At 42.9% G+C, this 19,923-nt stretch overlaps 1 protein-coding gene across 6 annotated transcripts in view; it reads left to right on the top strand.

Moving 5' to 3' along the window:
- Window positions 1–19,923, top strand: part of Klp31E (kinesin-like protein 31E) — a 64,851-nt gene that overhangs the window by 12,781 nt on the left and 32,147 nt on the right. The window contains exon 1 of one of the 6 annotated variants that reach the window (XM_086986265.1): window positions 106–243. The exons of 4 other annotated variants lie outside the window; for them this stretch is intronic. The gene's annotated coding sequence lies outside the window, so the exon portion shown is untranslated. Of the gene's footprint in view, window positions 1–105; window positions 244–560; window positions 820–19,923 lie in introns of those variants that run through there. One more of the 6 variants, XM_086986264.1, reaches the window with a different exon arrangement.

The following is a 19,923-nucleotide window of genomic DNA, read 5'->3' as shown; positions in this document are numbered from 1 at the left end:
ACCCTTTCCACCGTCTGTGAAACACTCACTGATAGGCTCCAGAGGTCGGCCAGCTACTGGCCGCTGACGACAAGCAAAAGCACCGTCAACAATGTTAAGGAAAAAAGACAATTTGCTAGCTTCTCCCGGTCAATATTGTCCACCAATGTCGGTCGGCAATCTGCGTTACCTCGACGAGGGATACGTTCTACCGTATTAGTGAAGAGACACGCACACACTAAAACCTTGGAGTTAAAAGACGCAGTAAGTCCTAGCGGCTTAGGCAGGAGAGTGGTTATCAATTTCTGGTTGTCGACCGTGTTTGCTTATTTTTAGATAGACGAATACTGTACGGTAGCTTCCGAAACCTGCGCGTTCCCACAGGGGTTCGGCCGTGAGGTGACCCCCCTCCAGAGTAGAACTTATCGGCGCGGACATCACATCGCTACCGCCCTTCGTATCTTTTTTTCTTACTAGATGTTCAGTTACCTGGAAGGACATGAGGTTCGTGGCACGGAAGAAAGGTCACCTAAGCAAATAAACTCACCAAGGCAAAGGATTCTTTCAAACTTTCCTATACTGTATTATATATAATGAAGATAATTCAACGACATGAATGAGACAACGAAAAGCTGGGAGAAGTCAGAGAAGTTCAAGCTTTTACATGGGTTCCGGGTAGAATACCTGAGGGATTCTCTATAATAATATTGATGATCACTCTGGTAGTCTGTGACTAGGGGGTTGTCAAATGTGGGTCCGCTCTGTGAGGAAAGGCTTCAGAAGTTAAAGCGCTGAAGCTGAAGCACTGAAAGTGCTTGAGCCGAAATCGATTAGAAAATGGTAAGCTTAAACTGATATAGAAAACTTGTTTAGTAATTAGAGACCACAAGAAGTGAGTTGTCATCGATTTCGTAGCGATGGAACGTTTAGCGAAATAACTGCATGGCCAGCTATTTGGCAATTCTTTCTGGAATCTTAGGCGTATAGTGGCTGCTGATTTTGTTAGTACTATGTTATTAATACAAGCTATCTAAAAGGATTTTATTTGGCAAACAAGTAATCTAGTATTATGTCCAGTTGCCAGAATCGTGTTGGAAGGCAGGGTGTCATACGAGTTTGTCTACCAAGGGTTAAAGCCATGTTTATACCGGAAGAATCCAGAACAACCTTGGGGAATTGACTATTGTCTTTAGTTCCTCCAGATAATATCAATCGTGTATAAACAGAGAAAAATATCTACCTTGAAATTAATTAAATACGAATTATTATTATTATTATTATTATTATACTATTATATATAAATAGTTAATAAACGCAAACCAGTATACGAACAGTTCACTGGATAGTAGGGAGTCGGTTAATGTCGTTCGTGCTTCCGTCCTAGAAGCGTGGCTTGGTCTTTACAACAGACGTAGATCTGTTAATTAGCGAAAAAGCCTCTTCTATAACAAAAATTATCATCCTGCCTACACGGCTTTCTATGCTTTGTTGTTTTAAAGTTGTATTATAGTCGGTTCGTTAACATTGTGTACCTCAGTTAATTTATCTAGCTTAATTAGCTGAAATGTGCACCTGATAATTACTGTCGCCGTTTCACTAATATAAATGTGTGGTAGTTACTGATGGCATGTGTGTATGTATAATTGCTTTATAAATTAAATAAACCAAAAAAATGGGAGGTAAAAAGAACCCAATAGGTATACATACCTAACATAACTCTTTAACATACATTTTTCAACATTCTTTCTGTCGCGCCTAAACCCTCGATGGCATAATATTTGAGCTATCCATTGTTGTTCTCCTTTACAAATAGGATTGATTACGTCCAAACACGTTTGTTACAGTTTTGCTTTACTATAGAAGTATCGTCACCGAATGTCAACATGAACGCGGGGAAAAACGGGACGGTAAACAGGACGAATGCAAATTTCAACTAGATTATCATATTCTGAAGAAACAATCTATTTGCCTGTACTTGCATAATATGTTAATCTACACAGGGGCGATTAGTTGGCACTTTATACATTGGCTGTTAGCAGTGACTAATTTGTGCTCAATGATAAACAATGATAGTAATAGCTAGCAGTAATTTCCTGCTGCTGCCAGCATGTACCATCACTGCGCGGAACGGCGTAAAACGCAGGAAGTTTTCTCGATCAGAATCCATTAGATAGCTATTTAAGGTTGTGTTTCGCTTAAGGCGCAGACGACGCTTAGGGCGGAGTAAGTAATATCCTGCCATTGGCGTCCATGTTGTTGTTGTTGTTGCTGTCGTCTGCACCATTGATGGAACTCGGAGCAGGAGATGAAACTTCAATATTGATAATAATAATAATAACAACAAAAACAATAGTAGCAGCAAGTTAAACGCCAAGTTGCCCTCGCAGGTTGGATTAAGTTCAACCATCACCACTCACATGCGTTGACCTCCATAGTATGGTACGACAGCGCAACGGAATAATTACGTTGCGTATCTGCTTCATCATGTTCTGTGTTGGTGGTGAAATTCGCTGACCATACGGCAACGGACCACGATTAAACACAATATTGTTCATAATGATAACGGCAACGAGTATGTCCACGTACATATAAACGACAAAGATTGGCGAAAACGACAACGATAATAGTTGTATGGCTGTTGCTAGTGCTGCTTCATTGCTGTTACACGAGTGGCACTGCAGACATATACGTTCACTACGTGCACTTTAGGGTACGTGTATCTGTTATTCGGTGCCTGTACGGGTGTCCTGTACTTCGGGGAACGGGGGGAAGTAGATACTGACAGCGCCATTGTATTTCTCAGTAGCGGTAGAAGAGTCGAAGTGGAATCTGTATTCGAAGCTGTTTTGATGTGCGTATCGATTCTGCGCGGATAGAACCCCTTTTTTAGTCAATGTGATCGGTACAGTTTGTGGCCATGTATACGAATAACAGTGGATTATACGCGGACGCTGAATGCGAAGTCCGCTGTAAAATAGCGGACTTCGCATTCGATCCGAATGGATCCGCCAAATTTACAGAAGACAACGATTGCTTTTTGATTGTTGTTAGCAGGGGAAATCCCTCGGTGTTTATCTGTTCAAAACTGTTTATTGACTGATTTACGGATTTCACTACAATAGAGCGAATTACTGCTCTCTTCATCTATTCAAACAGCTCATTACGGTGGTTGGGTCTATTCTGGTCGAAAAAGATCATTTGTTTTGGCGATTTAACTTTTGAAGATTGGGTGTGACTGCTAATGATTATTTACGCAGACATGTTTGATGTCCGTCAACTTCACAAAACACAATCATTCGACTGGCAAACGAGTTAACTGGCTGCCTTTTTTTAGGACAGAGTCATCCATATTCCAATTTTATCTTTATTTATATTTTTTAATTGTCGTACAGTTTCACCGTTCCGATTACACGGAACTGTTTAAGCAGTCAATTAGGCACGCATAGTATCCATACTACAACATAACAAAAGTTGTGCGTATAGGAAAATCTAAGAGCGCCTATCGACTTAACTCGTAGTACATACATAAGCATGTAGTTGAAACTGCTTTTTCTTTTGTTGGAACATATTCAGCCATTTCGGTGTTCATTGATTACTAGATCTCGACCGTTGTTGTTTAGCGCGGTGCACTTACTGGCTGACTCATTGCTAGCGATTTGGCTGCCGATAGCCGAACCCACGTTGCCAAAGCGTGTTCAAATTTGGCCGGATTCCTGCTGCACCAAACCCAATTTAATGCGTCACTTCCGGTGCCAGAGAAGGTGGTTCCGGTAACTGTGGCCGAAGCACCAACTGCCGTCGCTTACCAGAATTTTTTGACTCACTGTATCAAACTCTTCATAGACAAGCGCACAAAATCATCAATCGTGTACCGCTGGTAAACGACAGAAGTTCTACATGTTGCCAACGTCCTTTAATTTTATTCGATTTGCTGTTGCCAACAGAGTAGCCAGTAGCCAGTAGTACTAGTAAACGCACGAATGGTTACGATAAAGGGCACTTTACAAAACAATGCCGATACAACAACAACAACAAAAACAGCAGTATTACGAACTACCGCGGAAGGAATCTATACACTGTTAAGTGCACATCTGTCGTTACGGTCTTTTGTAGTCAAATCTACTTCGCACCGCAATGGGTCAAGTATCGCTAATGTCTAGACATGCGCCTTCGTAGCTAAAAGCTGGTCTGATCAGTCCAGTGATTAAAGACCGATACGCGAGCAGAATGTCGGCTACTTTGTAATCGCAGGAAGACGGGTGACAAATTTGCACCAATGCCTGCGTAGCACAGGCATGTCTGAAATATTTGACTGGAGATGAGGCAAGGTTTAATCGTCGGGTGGACTTTTACCCAATCACAAAATGGTTCCCGGAAATACTACGTTCAGTTTTGTTCCGGTGAACATTAGAAACGTCCCATTTTATTCCTACAATATTTTTCTCTATGATTTTTGCATAAATTTGGCTATTGAATAGACGAAATAGTTGTAGAAATAAGTGAATCGACGTTGTAGGTAACGTCGTTTAGCGGACGATTAAATAACGCGTTTTTGTTTATTGCTGATGCTTTTAAACGCGGAACGTACATCTGACAAGAACAAAAAGCTTCTAATAGATGCCATTACTGCTTATATATGTATGCTGGTCAGCGAAATACTTTCGCTTCATCCACTTCATCGACATGTAAAGACATCTGCCAAGCTAGATAAACATACATACGTAATGTAGGCTAAATAAATAGTTGGAATACGTTTTAGTTTAGGCCGCGTAGTGAGGGGTCGGTTTTCGAGTACAGCTAATTCCGGCTTGTCATGGAACCTCGTCGAAGCTGAGTCGGAACTGCAAAGGGCTTGGAGAGTGAAAATTTCGTATATTTTCAAACAAGGCTCTCGAGACACCGTCACGAGTTTTTGGCCCATTATAACGAAAGAGTGTTTGCCGCCTAACTGAGATTATTTAGTTAGCCGTTTGGGAGAATGAGCAGATGAGTTACGATATAGAAATGCTCCCTTTAAATGGAAGGCGTAAGGCGAGTGAGGCTACAAGTTCCTCCGAGGAGCTCTTCGGTGAGTTTTGCAGAGAACCGAGAGGTTGCCTTGAGAATTATGCACTGCCTCAAAGGACAATGCGTTGTTTCATTGAAACTGCAAGAGTGCGTGGACAAGCACAAGCATGTTTATTCTAATAGTCTTCATGTAGATGTCGTGCCATTTACAGCCTCTATACAGCGTCTATATAGACGCCCTGTAACTGGCTTTATAAATCTACATTATTTTTTGGCTAACTCAAATATAGCGATTCCTATCGAACGGTGTTAGAATACCAATATTCGTGGCATGCTCATTAGTGGAGAATCTGCATCCAGAGGTACAGTGCACAACTTTTAGCCTTTAGCTCAATATCGCCGACACCCACTGTGAGACCTCACAGCAAGTATGGTAATTCAGATTTCACTCTTCGTGCCTCTACGGTGCATATGATGGATGCTGCTGCTGCTGCTGGCGGCAAAGAGCACGCCTGGTCGCAGGTTCGCATCGCGTTCAACACGATGTCGATCTAAGTGATCTGAGACTAACTGGGAGCACTATGGTTACTATTAACGACAGTCGGAGCCCGTGTCGGGTAGGAGAATTGCTGACTACACACATTAGTAGTATAAATATTTAGATGTGGATGCTGCTCTTCCACGTCCAACGCAGCTCTTCTGCTATGTTATATTTAAATTGTGTAGAGCTTGCGGCGTTTAGAGCGTTAGATCAAAGTCAAATTAACAGTAAATAGATGGTTAACTGCTATACGGAACTCGCTATTGAGGAGTTGCAGCCTCTGCGGAAATCCAGTTGGGTTACTTTCGAGTAAAACAGGTCTTTCATACGAATTTATTTCACCTGCAATCTACGGTATTTTCAGTAACAGGTTTACACAGGTTACAACGATGGAAAGTCTCTATGAAAGAACACAGCAACTGAGACCAAACGATTGTTGCATCCTTTACCCGATTCATGGGGATTTCACATAGTGTCGTTAGTGGAAATAGACTTACAGTAATTAAGTACTTAACAGCCTTGTTTTTTAGCTCAACCTCTCAATCACACTCGCTGAATCATAATGATGGCCACAACGTTTCGTAGAACGAGACAACTATATTTATAATAATAAACATCATTTTCCTATAGAATAGTATCGTTACGAGTTGAAGCATCTGAGGAATCCGCGGGCGCCGGGTTTCCGTTGTTCTTCACCGGGATCAATCATTAAGGTTCGTTTCCACTCCTATCTATTGCACTGTTGTCTGAACTGAAAGTTAGATACGTATTTTTTTAAGCGATTTGCAGTTCATCCCGCTGGGGTCAACCCACAGTATTTAACAGCCACTGCAGCAGCGTTGGTTCAGGGCCATTGTAGCTGGTTCGAAAGGTGCGGGTGAGCAACGTCCGCAGAACCGGTATATGCATCAGGCCATAGATTTCACCCAGGACAACTGGGGGGTGCGACCTCAGCTACAATCGGAACATTATGGCGTAGTACCCCGTAGCCCAGAATCGCTCGCGTCCGATGGATATCGGCACAACATGAAAATAGAGTACGGGTCAGTAGAACGCGCGTTTGAAATTGCGCGGACTGGTTAGCGCCGTCCTGATGAGGCAGTTACCAAAGAAGCATGGTTACTGTTAGGGTACAAAAAATACGTACGAGACGTGGCACCATTTCCGATGTATGTGAATCCACTATACGATGCCCAAAAATGTATCGTAGAAATAGCAATGTTAGTCCTAGTTTGAAGTATTTACGGCCTTTGTTGTTAAGAGGCCTCTACGAAGTTAGATGCCTATTAGTTTTTGGAGGAGCTTATGGGACATTGTTTTGGGGGTTGTCCGCTCAAACGTTTCCTTATAGATCTGAGTTGATACGATTTATGATAATGATTCTTAAGAAAATATTTTCCTGAGCCAGAAAGGCAATGGGTAATGATAACGCTAGTCCTTGTTCCCTATTGGGCCTGGTTAGCTTGGCCTTTAGCTCGTTATGGAACGTTCAAGCAGATTCATATGTTATTATTCAGCTAGATTTATATGTTATTATTCAGAAATGCAGAGCATTCGAACAAATGTATTGCCAATCAGTGCGCAATCAATATATTAGTTTGAATTACAACCGTTATTATTCTACAGCTAATTATGTATTTTAGCCCTATCGATTTCTTTATCCAACTTCGATATCGATGATTTTAGCAGCTGTGATAGACCGTGACATAAGAAAACTGTTAAAATACATTTTCTGATTTCTTGTGTCTCTCGTATCCTGCTCATCCGACTCTTAAGACACTAATCAATTTTCTACAACGGCTGATCGTTTTAAATACAGGCAGTGTAATTGAAGGGTTTTTTTTTTAATTGTAGTCCTTGATCGCACTCCCCCCAAACGGTCCATTTCCAATGTGCTATTAGCAATATTGGAACCCGCAACAGTGGTTAGGCCGTACCTATCGCCGTTGGTACGTGTCAGTACGAATTCAAATTCACAGATAAAGCACTCATCATTCACACAGGGGGCACAGTCCTGCAGATGTCAAACCCCCACTGCTGAGCTGATTCCATAGCAGAACAAAGAAGTTCAGGTCGTATTGTAAATTATAGAGACCAGCAGATGGCATGTACGTTTCACGGTCGTATGCGCACGCTTTAAACATGCAACAATGACTATCATTGCTATAGTACCTATTGTAATATAACAACGGTAGACTGGCATTTACTTAGGTAGCTGTTAGTGCGGTTTTTGCTATCGTCTGGTGATGCTGAGCTTCTTTATCGCCGCAGGAAGAGTTGCTGCTCTTCCGCAAATGGAGTAATAATAGAAGCAGGCTGGGCAGTAGCAGAGAGTCACACAGGGCGGGCGGGTGGGTCATTCCGTATAGAGGTTGTCGGATACAAGTTCTGCATTGGGAGACAGCAGATTGCTGTAAATGGGACGGCGCAACAAAGCGTACACGGAAATCAGCAAAAATAGCTGTTTATGGTGGCTGGCGATGTCTCTTTCGTAACCACAGGCTGTTGCGCTTCTGCAGCGAGAATTTGCTGACCGTTCGGCTTGTTTTAGTCGCTAATCGGGAAGTTATCGTTTCAACAGCTATGGTGACTGGAAACATCCTAGATTAATGAAAGGGCTGATGATCTCCCTCCAGACGTTTGAAAGTTGAAGAATGTTTGGTCTCGAGACAATTGGTAAGTAAGTTACTCTCGTTGTTTGCGGGTAAAGGTTTTCTAGACCTTACAGAAGACATCATTGGCGGCAGTACGTAGATAAAACACGGCAGCATCGCGGCTGAACTTCATCTACTTCTGATTTCAAAGGGCTCTGCATCCGAGTGAGGATATCTAAAATTTCGTTAGTTAAACTGAAACGAAAAGACGACGGACGTACAATGTGTGAATTCGTCCCGTCTGTACAAATTCGTTTCATACTAAAGAATATTGGGTACGAGAGCGTATCCAATAAATTTGTGGAGTTTTTACACTAAACCTATTGTCACTTTGCATGCCCAGTGTGTCCGGAAACTTTTAATAATTGGGTATCTACTGAATGAAAACGTCGGATTGACCAAGCTGTCTCTAGGTAGTTGCTGATAATGCTGATAAATTCATGGTATCGATCATGAGTTCTATGTCATGCAATCTGCCCTGTAGCAAGACTATTACTTACGGGGTTACTGTTTTGACCTGCTGGGTTTTGAGTAGCTAGAATCTGAATCGAACTTGTAAGCTGTGTGTTATTAAGTACATTTCTCTAAACTGCTAAGTGGGTCGCTGTTCTTACTCTGCGCTATTCTGTATTTTGACGAACAAATCATAAACCATGCGAAGCTCATACCGGAACATATTATTTGCTAGAAATCAAAATTTGACCTTCGACTTAGACATGTAATACTTTTAATACTGTTTGGGTTTCGAGTTGGCCATTTGGCACTGGTGTGCAGCTTGGACCCTTACGGGACCGATTTGCTTACTTTGCAGGGTAACATTATCTATGGACCCTATGTTTCTCCGATGGAGTTTTGAGGCACTTTAGATTTACCCATCGACCGTGAAACGATGCTTTCTAATTAACATGGCCAGCCCCTAACGCGGAGTAGATAACGAGGTCGCGAGCGCCCTAGCGGAGACGTAGATAAAAACTGGAAACCTCATATTCGTCTGCTAGAGTCGATCAAATTCGACGAAGAATCGTAATGGCCGATATAGGACTGATAAACGTTTACAGAGGACAATGACAATGAGCACTGCGACCACGTCATTGGCGATGTTTGTTTACTCTTAACGGTTAACTTAATTTGCACATTAGTACACACATAAACTATGTCACAAAGTATAGCACTCATCCGATTTGTCGCGTTCCGTTAGGCTACACTTAAAGCTTACTATTTATTTTACTACTATAGCTTTAGCTCAGGAGGAATTGTTTGCCGTATTAAAGCGCCTCGAGACTGTTAGATGAAACATATATAATCAAATAATATCTCTAGTTCATCACATTTTACTTTCGGTACAAGTCTTTTTCTAAGGGAACGTTCGGGGTCAGCCAGTTTCGCAGGTAAAACTAAATACTGTCATCGATGTGAACTCTTTAAAGGGAATAAAGAGACAGCTGTGTGTCTATTTGTAGAACTCGCAAAGGAGCGTTTTGCTATTACAGACGGTTTATAGATAGATTAGGCAAAAACAGACAGGCAGACTGTAACGTTTGAAGATCGAATTGCGTTTTTTTTTTTTGAATAATAAGAGATTTCGCGAGCCAACCACTTCTTCTTGAACCACAATGATATAGGACGCCCCGAACGAAACAGCGTATCGAGTGAATACCTTTTGGAGAATTATATTGCCGTAAGTTCGCTGTTCGGTTCGTGTGCGTCGGACGCAGTGCGATTCTTTATTCTCGCGTTCTTTTTTTTTCTTTTGATAAAAAGTTCCCTTGGAACAGAAGAAAACCTGTATCCCTTTGATGTGCTTTAGAATGCTCGCGCCTGCATAATAACGCGTCAATATGTGGGTGGTCTACTCTGCTATACTAAATTGTAAAGTCTATTGAACATTGTTTTTGTTGATTGTATCTCTATCAATATTGTTAATACAAGAACAGCATGTAGAAATACTTACTTAACCAACACTAAGTGTACTAATGTCAACATGAAATTCAAGTTCACCTTGACAGTTGTCGAGTGTGATTCGTTTTCATTTTCTGCGTTCAAGACTGAGCATTGGCCAGGCATCAACTCTACCAGTACGCCAGGTATTCTGACGATGCTATAATTTGTTCTAATAATAATAACTTAAACAGCATTCGTAAGCCACTTTTAGTCCACTGGCGTGTCACTTAGCAGAACTTCATCGAAAGCTAGATCATATCCTAATGTAGCTGGCCTCTCCAGTCCGCTGTTTTAAGGTAAGAAAGGATTAAATTGCAACAGGTCAAGTCTCGAGGTACGTGACATAGGTAGGTCAACAAAGGACTTTGCATCCATCTACTGCCCACGCCATATTATCCATTTCTGCCATATTCCAACGCCAGCCATTAAATAGGGACGTAGCCCAGCCAACTGCCAGCAGCCGACTCTTCCATTCCTCATAGATCGCCAATGTATGTAGTAATGCTTTGCCGAGCTTCAGGCCTGCGTTGAATGCATCCACAGATCGTTGTAGCTATAGTGTTTTCACTGTCTTTTGTTTTCTAATTTTACGAACGGTCGTACGACGGTACGGCCAGTTGCGGTAAATTGCTTGCTACAGCATTGTGGCAATAGCGGGTCGCATAAGCGTTCGTTGTCTGAGAGACAGACGCGTTCTGACAGGCACGTTTGGACTAAGAGGTGGATAGCGGCGGTGTCGATTGACTATCAATTCTGAACAGATATGTGCGCGCGGTAACTCTCGTTTTAGAATAAACCTATCTATATAGGTTAGAACAAAAATAAGGCTTGATGTAGCATCGTCCGGCTTTTGATTCTTCAAAATATCAGCTTGAAATGCGCCGCATACTGCAAAACTTCTTCGAAGTCACTGTTGGAACTCGTTGAGGAATAGCGAATCAATGACGGGGATTATAATTATGTAAAGATCAAGCTTTTGCTATCTTGGTTCAACACTTCATAATTCAGGCAAACAAAGAACGCTGTGTAAACAATGGGAATCCATCGTTATTAACATGTTCGTCGTAATCTCCGGTGGCCGGGATCGATAAATATTTAACTGGGACTAAACCGCACCTTACCTATTTTCGTTGCAGCTGACATGTTCATATAGAGACATCTCAAAAAGCGGACATACACCGAGGACGATTCAGGAGTTGACACTCGTTTACGTACCCACTGACATCGCCATTCATGTTGAATAGCAGCAATAGGGGCAATATAATACTTCATGCTTGCCACTCTTTTGCGAAGCACGACCGAGTAACTCCATTAGTTACTCGGTCGTATCAGAACATTCAACCTGGGTCACTCTGATACAATCGTGAACGAATGTGTCGATCGGAATCGGGGTTGGCCACTGATCGGGCACATAATTTTAGCTCCTGCCGAAATACGTGGCAAGTTGATGATGTTTGCTTGGTATATTTTAAGTATAGGGTAAACAGATCGCACTGTTAAGAGAACACAATAACAAAATTATCGCTGTTTGCGAAGTGGTGCAGCGCAAAAACAGTCTAATGTTATAACGAATATTAACATGCATCTGTTATAGAAGAAAAACTAAAACGCAATCAGATTGTTTCTGGCGTAAAATTTAGACGTTGGTTTGTTTAGCGGCACAGTGTCAGGACCTACACTGGGGCAGTTTCTGCTGCAAATAGTCAATTGATCAGCGCAGATGCAAACTACTCGAGATCTGTGAACTTATCGCTAAAGATTAGCTAAGTGATAACGAATGTAAGAAAAATAATATTACTAGCGACTATTAGAATCAAAACTGCGATGGTTACGGTGGGGCGACTGTGAACATGAACGCGTTCTTTGAAGAATGCAGGTCGTAATGTTAAATAAGCGAAGACTGGAGTTTGATGAATATCGATACATACAGGACTCTTTATATCTTGTTCCAGTGTAAGCCTTTTTTGTTGCCCTGTTCGATAAATTTTGGTGGGAGCAGAATAGACCAGTCATCGTAGAATGTATTTAGCATTTTTTTTTTCTATCAGTGCAGTTCTAGCTAGTTCCTCCTAGCTACAATGTAAAGCAGTAGTGGGCACCCAGATACGCGCATGGATTATCCGAAGATAATAAGAAGGAAGTCCAGTCCAATAATCGTTCCACTGCGAAATGGGTGGAGCTCGATGAGGGCTTGTATCTAGAATGGGTTAAAGCCGAGAAAAGAATGAACTGTTTGTTTATCACTGGCCGGCCGGGACAGTGCCTACTCATCTATATCGGATTTATTGATCAAGGGCAGGATTTAGACCATTATGGGTTATTGTTATATCTGTTGGTGTGCATGTGCGCGTTTGGAAATGAAACGAGTTGTATAGGACGACTATTGAACGTAGCGGAATAATGAGGAGTATTATGGAAACGTCAAAAGGTGGAGCATCATTCAGGAAGGGCACTGCCGATCAGGTTGCCTTATTAACATACTGCACGCGCCATACTGTCGCTTAAATTAGAAATGCATTTTTGCACCTTATCACCATGCATATTGTTAACGTTACAGTTAGAGTAGTGACGACTAATTTAAGCTTTCAATTACTTGCGTTCCATACTGGTGCCGTCATTTTCGAATTAAAAAGCATTGCTCTGTAGCTAGCGTAGGCATCTATCAGTTCTGTGTCCGGTCACACTCTGTAACGCCGTGGCAAGACGCGTGACTAAGATTATTTCGAGCCAATCTTTGTCAAAGTGTAAAAGAATGTGCGCTATCAACGCTTCTACAATGGAAAACGTCGCAACTATTGTACTCGGATGTCAGTCTCCCCCTGTACGGCCCCCGTAATAAAATGACCCGAATGAATTTTCTCATATATGCTCCATCCCACAAAACTCGCTATATATATGAACCCTTACGGTTTCAGTCTGGTCTTGAAAAATAGGCATTTTTCGCCGATTCGTTCACTTTTTTCCCACATACATATGTATTACGTACATATTTATTGATTGTCTAGGTGTTTCATACCGGATACGTTTCAGCATCAGGGGCTGACGTTGTTGGATGCGAATCGAATTTCCTAGCGAAAAGTTCACAAGACGATCTTTGCTTAGCTGCTCAGTCATTAAGCTACGACGGTGGATTCCTTGGCTGTCGATTGGTGCTGCCGTTAAATCGATCAGTTGCCTGCCCCCTAAGGCAAACCACTGTTGTGGTCCTTCGTCAATCTGTCGAATATTACTCAACCCCAGTCGTGCTGTTGTAGACTTTCATTGTGAATTCTACCACGCGCTCGTAACAAAGGCATAGGGCAGGCAAGGGCATAAGGCGCATACGTCGGGTAAATTATCAGTATGTCTTGCGTATTGCAGTAGGAATTCGGTTAGACAACTACGCTGCTTGCTGCAGATCTCATCCCTATACTGCCGTCCTAGGGCTCAGAGGAATCGATATGGAACAGCATAACCTATGAAGATAGTTTTGAAGTCGCCTTTGTGGTGACTGAAAAGACTGCGAGGCAGATCGGAAAATACAATGGGGGAGATGGAATATTCTATCACAGGGACAAGAACTGTGATTGGTATGAGATTTAAGTGAAGAGTTCGATACAATAGAGTGGAGAAGGTAAGCGCTGAATAACATAGGATAGTGCACTAGATAAGTGCGCATTGTTAGGATATTTGATGGTACCAATGCTGATGACGAAATAGATTACTTCACGAGAAGGTTTTCTAGGTCGGTTAGTTTAATCGTTACTCTACATTTTGTTTTATACTGTGTGGCAAAGCCGTCGCGTTAAAATATGAAACACATTGAGCTTCATAGAAATCTATTGTGTAGCTTTCTTAAGATACTGTATAGCTGTGTACTTAAGTTGCTGGCAATAAGTTGAAGGGTAAATACATACATCCGCACAGATAGCATTCGCTAGATCTTGTGGCTTGATCACAATTCACTTACTGCTTACTACAACTAGAAGCAAGGCATTGCACGGAATCATTTTTGATATCGCCGCTTACGACACTGCGGGAAATTTCTCGAGCTGTCTAAGCGGTTTGAGCTATATGACACGATATTATCTCCTCCCTAAGAGGAGTTTCTTGTTTTACGCATGCTTGGGGGCAGACGTTCTAACATCGATGCTTATCGTGCTTATGTGTGCCTGTCCATCGCCCGTAGCAAGGCGGGGATAATTTCGAAAAGTTCGCTATGTTGAGTTGCTGTGTTGTTAATAGTATATGGTCGATGTCAAATCTGTTTTTCCTCCATGTATTGTATGTGTTGCAAAACATCTGCTGTTAAGCGGCTGAAAGTTATTGGCTGCTATTAGTTGTATTCTAATCATTGTCGCTCGACAAGCTTCCCTCATTGAATAATCCCTACGAAGGTTGCTACGGCATTATTCAAATATTCGTATCAAAATAATTCAGTAACTGCACGCGCCGGTAGTTACGTCCGTTTGGTTCAATCTGTCTGGTTCAGAGAACATCTTGCAAACGTTCCGTTATAGTCAATTTGCTTGACGGCGCGTTCAGTGTTTCGCATCGTGAATCGATTCTGCGGTTAGAAAAAGGCTGTTGAAGATCCTTGGAAGAGACGATACTACAGCGGAGCTCTTGCAAAACAAAAGGTCTGACGAGCCGCACGACCAATTGGTCGTCGCAATGTTCCTCTCTTCCGCATTGGCTGTGTTCTAATCACAATGTTCCCTCGTACCGAAACGAAAACGTCAAGCAGTTGAGACCCTCTTTGGTGCTGACGTCTGTGACGTTTTAGTTGTGTATTCTGTCCGTGTTCTGACTCTTTCTACGGGGATAAAGCAAGTATGATCAACAGGGACGCCATGTTCATATAGTTATTAAGCTATGACGGAAATCTCTTTTGGTGCTGCTTGATCTGTTCCTTGTCTTCATTCGTAGCTCGTTGGTCGAATGATCATTCTAATGAAATCATCAGGATGCCAATGAGCAGCTTTCGCCTATTAAGCGTGCTAAGCGTCTGTGTATTAGCTCGCTATGAACCCTTGCGACTTGCCTCTTTCTATGCCAGCGAAATCAATTCTTTTGGATTGTACAGGTTCCATCACGTATGCTCGCGCTTACTATTCAAACATCAAAAACATAACCAAACGAATGTAATGAGCAAAGGTTGTATTGTAGCCAGTCTATTTTTTTTTGCTTATTGTCTTAGTCGCCTAGCTTTGTCGCGTTCTTCCCACTCTCACATCGAATGAATAAAGAATCAACACATGTAATTGTGTTCCCATTCAACAATCAGCCGATATATAAGAAGGCACAACCAAGTCAGGCCAGCGACGCGTCTTCTTGGTCCGGCTCCTATCAATTCGCCTGTTACCTTGGCGCCTTGACGTTTCTGCTATTGCTGACTTCGTTGCGATTTCCTTTACAGCAGTCGACCGTTTAAAGTTAACACAGAAGGGGCTTCAGGATAGCGTTTAACTTCGCGTCGTAACCTTCGCCGTGTAACAATGATGCCCTGGGAACTGAGGCAGCGGTTCGCAGCCGAACGTTTATTTGTCTCGTCGTATTTACATTCGGCCGTGCGTTAACACCTGTGCGGGTTGCATCATCGGCAAACCAAAATATCTCTAATGCGTATTGCGGATGTGCAGAAATGCCTCGTTTAACAGTTTCGCGTTCCGCTATGTAAACGTCTTTGACGAGAAGGGATTCGCGGAGGGATCGGCAGTTACTCTTCTTCCCGAGTGCGCCAAGTGGCTGGGGCACATGCTGTAACAAATTGAAGCAAACGGCTGTATGTGTGCGCCACACGAGTGCGAGTGTTCTCTCGCCGTAGCCACGTTAACAAGGCGTCGTTTTTCAACAACAAGGGGATAAAGGGCGAAGAAAGGGGAGCGATATTGTAATGACATCTGCAGCCGCAATGGCGCCATCAGGTTGTCGACAGGTAAACACGTCTACTCGCGTGTATCTCTAAATTGACGAGATGCAGTTTGACTTCATTGATTTGGCTTGGCCTGCATCGTTTACTTTTATCGCTTCTTGGGTTGGAGCATAGACGTGAAAGCGTGGCCATGCTGTGGCTGCTTAGCCGTCGTTTCAACTATCGCAGTGGCTGAGGTCATAGAAGCGCGTCTTTGTAGATTTCGGTGGCGGTGTCGATAGACATGTTGAAAATTGTATGTTAACGAGAGCTCATCGTGAATTTCAATTTCACGAGAACTCTATCGTGAAATCGTGGACTTGAAATATTGGACATATGAGTGATATTTTTTAGAGCACTGAAGACAGTTATTGATTCAGTAGCGCTTCAGTAAAGACCAAAAAGGTCTAAGAAAATCTTATGGGTTGCGAGTAAAAAATAAGCCTCGAAACGCTGAAGTCGTTATTAAACGTCCGCCTTTTTTCGTGTAGTTGCTCTTTCTCACAGAACATAATTGACACCTGCTGCCTTCAAGTAGTCTCACATTGACCGTTAAGGACAACGTACTGCTGCGCCATTGCTTTCGAAAGGAATAACTCGGGTAATATTATGTAGGCAAATAAAGAAACGATGATCAAACTCCGCCATGCTTCGGAACGGACCGAGTTATTAGGCACTTGAGACGGTTAGTTAAGAAGAGAGGTTTACAGCTGGTTCTGAACATTTCATATTCCTTGTAGCCACCCCAGTGATTGTGCGCGAGTCCGTTAAGCGCTAATATTAACCTCGTGGTCTTCCCAATGCAAATTGATCATTTTGGCCATACCAAGTGTATATACTTCGGCTTTCGTCGTTAATTTTGGTCGAAGTGAGCTTCGAACGTCGAAGTAACGACGCAAGCATGGGGTGGGCGTCGTTGGCACTTGCAGATGGTTTAGATGTTAACGGGCGTGTGAATGCATGTTAGTCTAACGTTTGCATGTTTTAAAGTGAGAATGTGTAACGCTTATATATATTTCGAGCGATTTTTTTTGTAACCCGCCATATCGGCAATGAGGCCTTGTCGTACTGCAGCAAACGCTAGTGAACACTGAGTATTGTTTGTGCCTGAGGCGTGTTTACGGTCGATACATATTGTCATTTGAACGATACATATCGTGGTATTCTATCTCTGTGGATGAACTAAAAATAGAAGCATGATGTGGTATAGACATCCTCGATGCGACGTATTTGCACATCATCGCCACTGCTCGAAGCAGTTGGCCTGTTTATGCCTTCACCGCACGTTCGGCTGACCGCAGCGCTAACTCGCTGTATGAGACAAAACCCCGTAGTTGATCCAAGAAGAAGGAAGATCAGACTATCATCAAAGTCATTGACGTAGCCTATAGTATAGCTGCACTAAACCTTCATGACGCTTGTATTGCTAACAAAATCGTGTACTATTTACAAGCGCTGTTTTCGCCTACTTGATATACCACTATCGTATTTATTCCGCAACAGTCCTTTGGACATCTATGGGTATACCCTCCCCTGCGACGGATCTTATTGTCCCATCACAACTGTGTAAATCGTGCGTAGACTCCCGTGCTAATGATTAGTTCGTAGACTTATAATGTCGCAGTAGAGACTGTGTTGAGCTTACTTATACAGCGACCATCATGTCATTATGTGCCAGTATTTCGTAATGCCAGTGTTGCCACCGCTGCCGACGCCCCAGTAGCTTTCCTTGCGCATCCCGTTCTTATCCGCTATTCTCCTTTCCGGTTCTTCATGTAATCTACTCAGAATCTGTACACAATCGGTGACCAGCCGAATACTTCTGGCAGCACGCTGATCAGCTGCTAGTGCTGCTGCTGCTGCTGCTGCCTCAACCCGTGAATCGTAAACCAACAGTGAACGGTTACAGCTGCAAGTGCGCCCCCTCTTAGCTCGTTTTGCCCCTAGTTGTGTGCGTTCCAACCCGGTATTTGCGCGAGTTTTACATTTATCAGGGTTATGTTCGCCTTTTGCTTGCTGTCGAATACACGTGCTGCACGTTCGAGGTAATGCCTTACTACCACGCTTAATGTTGCTAGTACGGCAAGTTCCGCTGCTACTCAAGCAGCACCTATATTGCACTTGTTTCTTGTTTACGCTAACATACAAAACAAGCTGTATAGGACGCAGGTGCGAATAGGGGTAGGGGCAATTGGCAGAGCACGTCATAGTGCGTTTGTCTGCAAGGTGCAACGAAGGCCGCGCTTGTGCTGAACGTCAGTGTTGTTGCGGTGGCCCCGCTGCCGTGATCCTGTTTCGCGGCATTCGAACTGCTTGCCGGCCGCGTCGCAAAGCGTTGTTTCCTCATGAGTAAGGCGAAAGAAAGCCAGCAGACGCGGTAGCTCGTTTGTAGCAGCAAGACCATGTCTCTAGTCCCCTCTGTTGGCCCCCTGTTAAAGTGACTAAGCCATTTTAATATATAATAGAAGTACCACAATATACCACAGTGTGGTTACACTTATATATGTTTGGGTTCGTAGGTTCGTAATGTGATTGTGATCAACGGGACAGTGTGAAAGCGGAACGTTTTTGACATATCATTTTGTTTTTCCATAATTGCTAAATAAAACCTTTGTCACGTGTTTCTAACCGCCGATCGGCAGTACGCATAGTTAGTCACCTCGAGTTTCCCCGGCTTACAATGATGCTGGTGCCGCCACCGCCGCTGCTACTGCTCACATCAGTTTTATTAGATGACCCACTTGTAACTTTAGTAGTAAACAAGTGTCAGCCATGTCACTTCCACAACTTGACAGTTATGTAAGGTTGACCCGTCACGGGTACGTCTTTGTTGTCGTACCAACGAAAGTGGTTTGGTCACTGGTGGTATTAACCAAGTGGTATAGCGCGGTAAAACGAGTCAATTGTCGTGATGAGAAGCCTACTATACAAATATTGCATGTGAACGCTGTAGTGAACAGTAAAGATGGTGACATCAATGAAGTACACGATTGTATGGCCACGAGCGACGATGATGGTGTTTGAGAATGTGTTCCGTTATTAGGTACTCATTTATTTAGATAGAAACATCTATTTAATTATCGTAAACAGACACGGCACTTTGACAGAGAAATAAAGGTATAATTGGATAACATTATGTCAGACTGTTGTGCATACGAAACGATATGTATAATATGTATGGGCACACAAATCGCACGCAGTGCACACGTATGTGTGTGTACATCAACGTGAAATAGACACGACGGTCGCTCAGGGAAGTCTGCTGGCGGTGCGTAATGCCGGTGTTTAGCCGCCGAAGCAGTATAGCAATTTTCGCTCTCAAGGGTTTAGACGGCCAACGATAGACATTGAAAATAACGGATAAAGAACATGACTTCACCGCTATCAGTCTCAGTAACCAGACTGTAAACTGTCTACAGATAAGGCTCCAACAATTTATTATTACCTGTGTTTAAATTTAGCTTCTATACAAAACCACGCGTAAGATAAAAATCTTAGTTTTGTTCAAGTACTTGACTGGACATAACTGATATTGACTGATATGGACATAACTATACCGACGCTGCGATTTTCAGGTGGTAAACATAGCCCATTTTCGAAATAGCTTTAATTTTTAACAGGGTTCAGGGGTAGTGCAACCTGCAAGCCGGACTTCGTCTCGTACTGAGAGATTTACCTGCTGAGCCATGGACTGCTGTCTTCTTGGGTCTTAATTTGGATAGTGGCGATTGATTCTTTTGAATAGTATGAGTTTGACTGGACTATTGGAACAATGCAGGCATCTTATCTGCCGGCATCGTTCGATTTACCGCCCTGACAGGCGATTGCGCAACTGAAGACATCGGAGTTAGTAGTAGACGAGCAGGTTTGCCGATATCGGCTGCGGATGGCCCCCTGGGGCAAATCGT

The sequence above is a fragment of the Varroa destructor genome, unplaced genomic scaffold (genome assembly GCF_002443255.2).
Source record: "Varroa destructor unplaced genomic scaffold, Vdes_3.0 BEIS01000004.1, whole genome shotgun sequence".
Taxonomy (NCBI): Eukaryota; Metazoa; Arthropoda; class Arachnida; order Mesostigmata; family Varroidae; genus Varroa; species Varroa destructor.
This window is presented reverse-complemented; position numbering and strand designations above follow the sequence as displayed.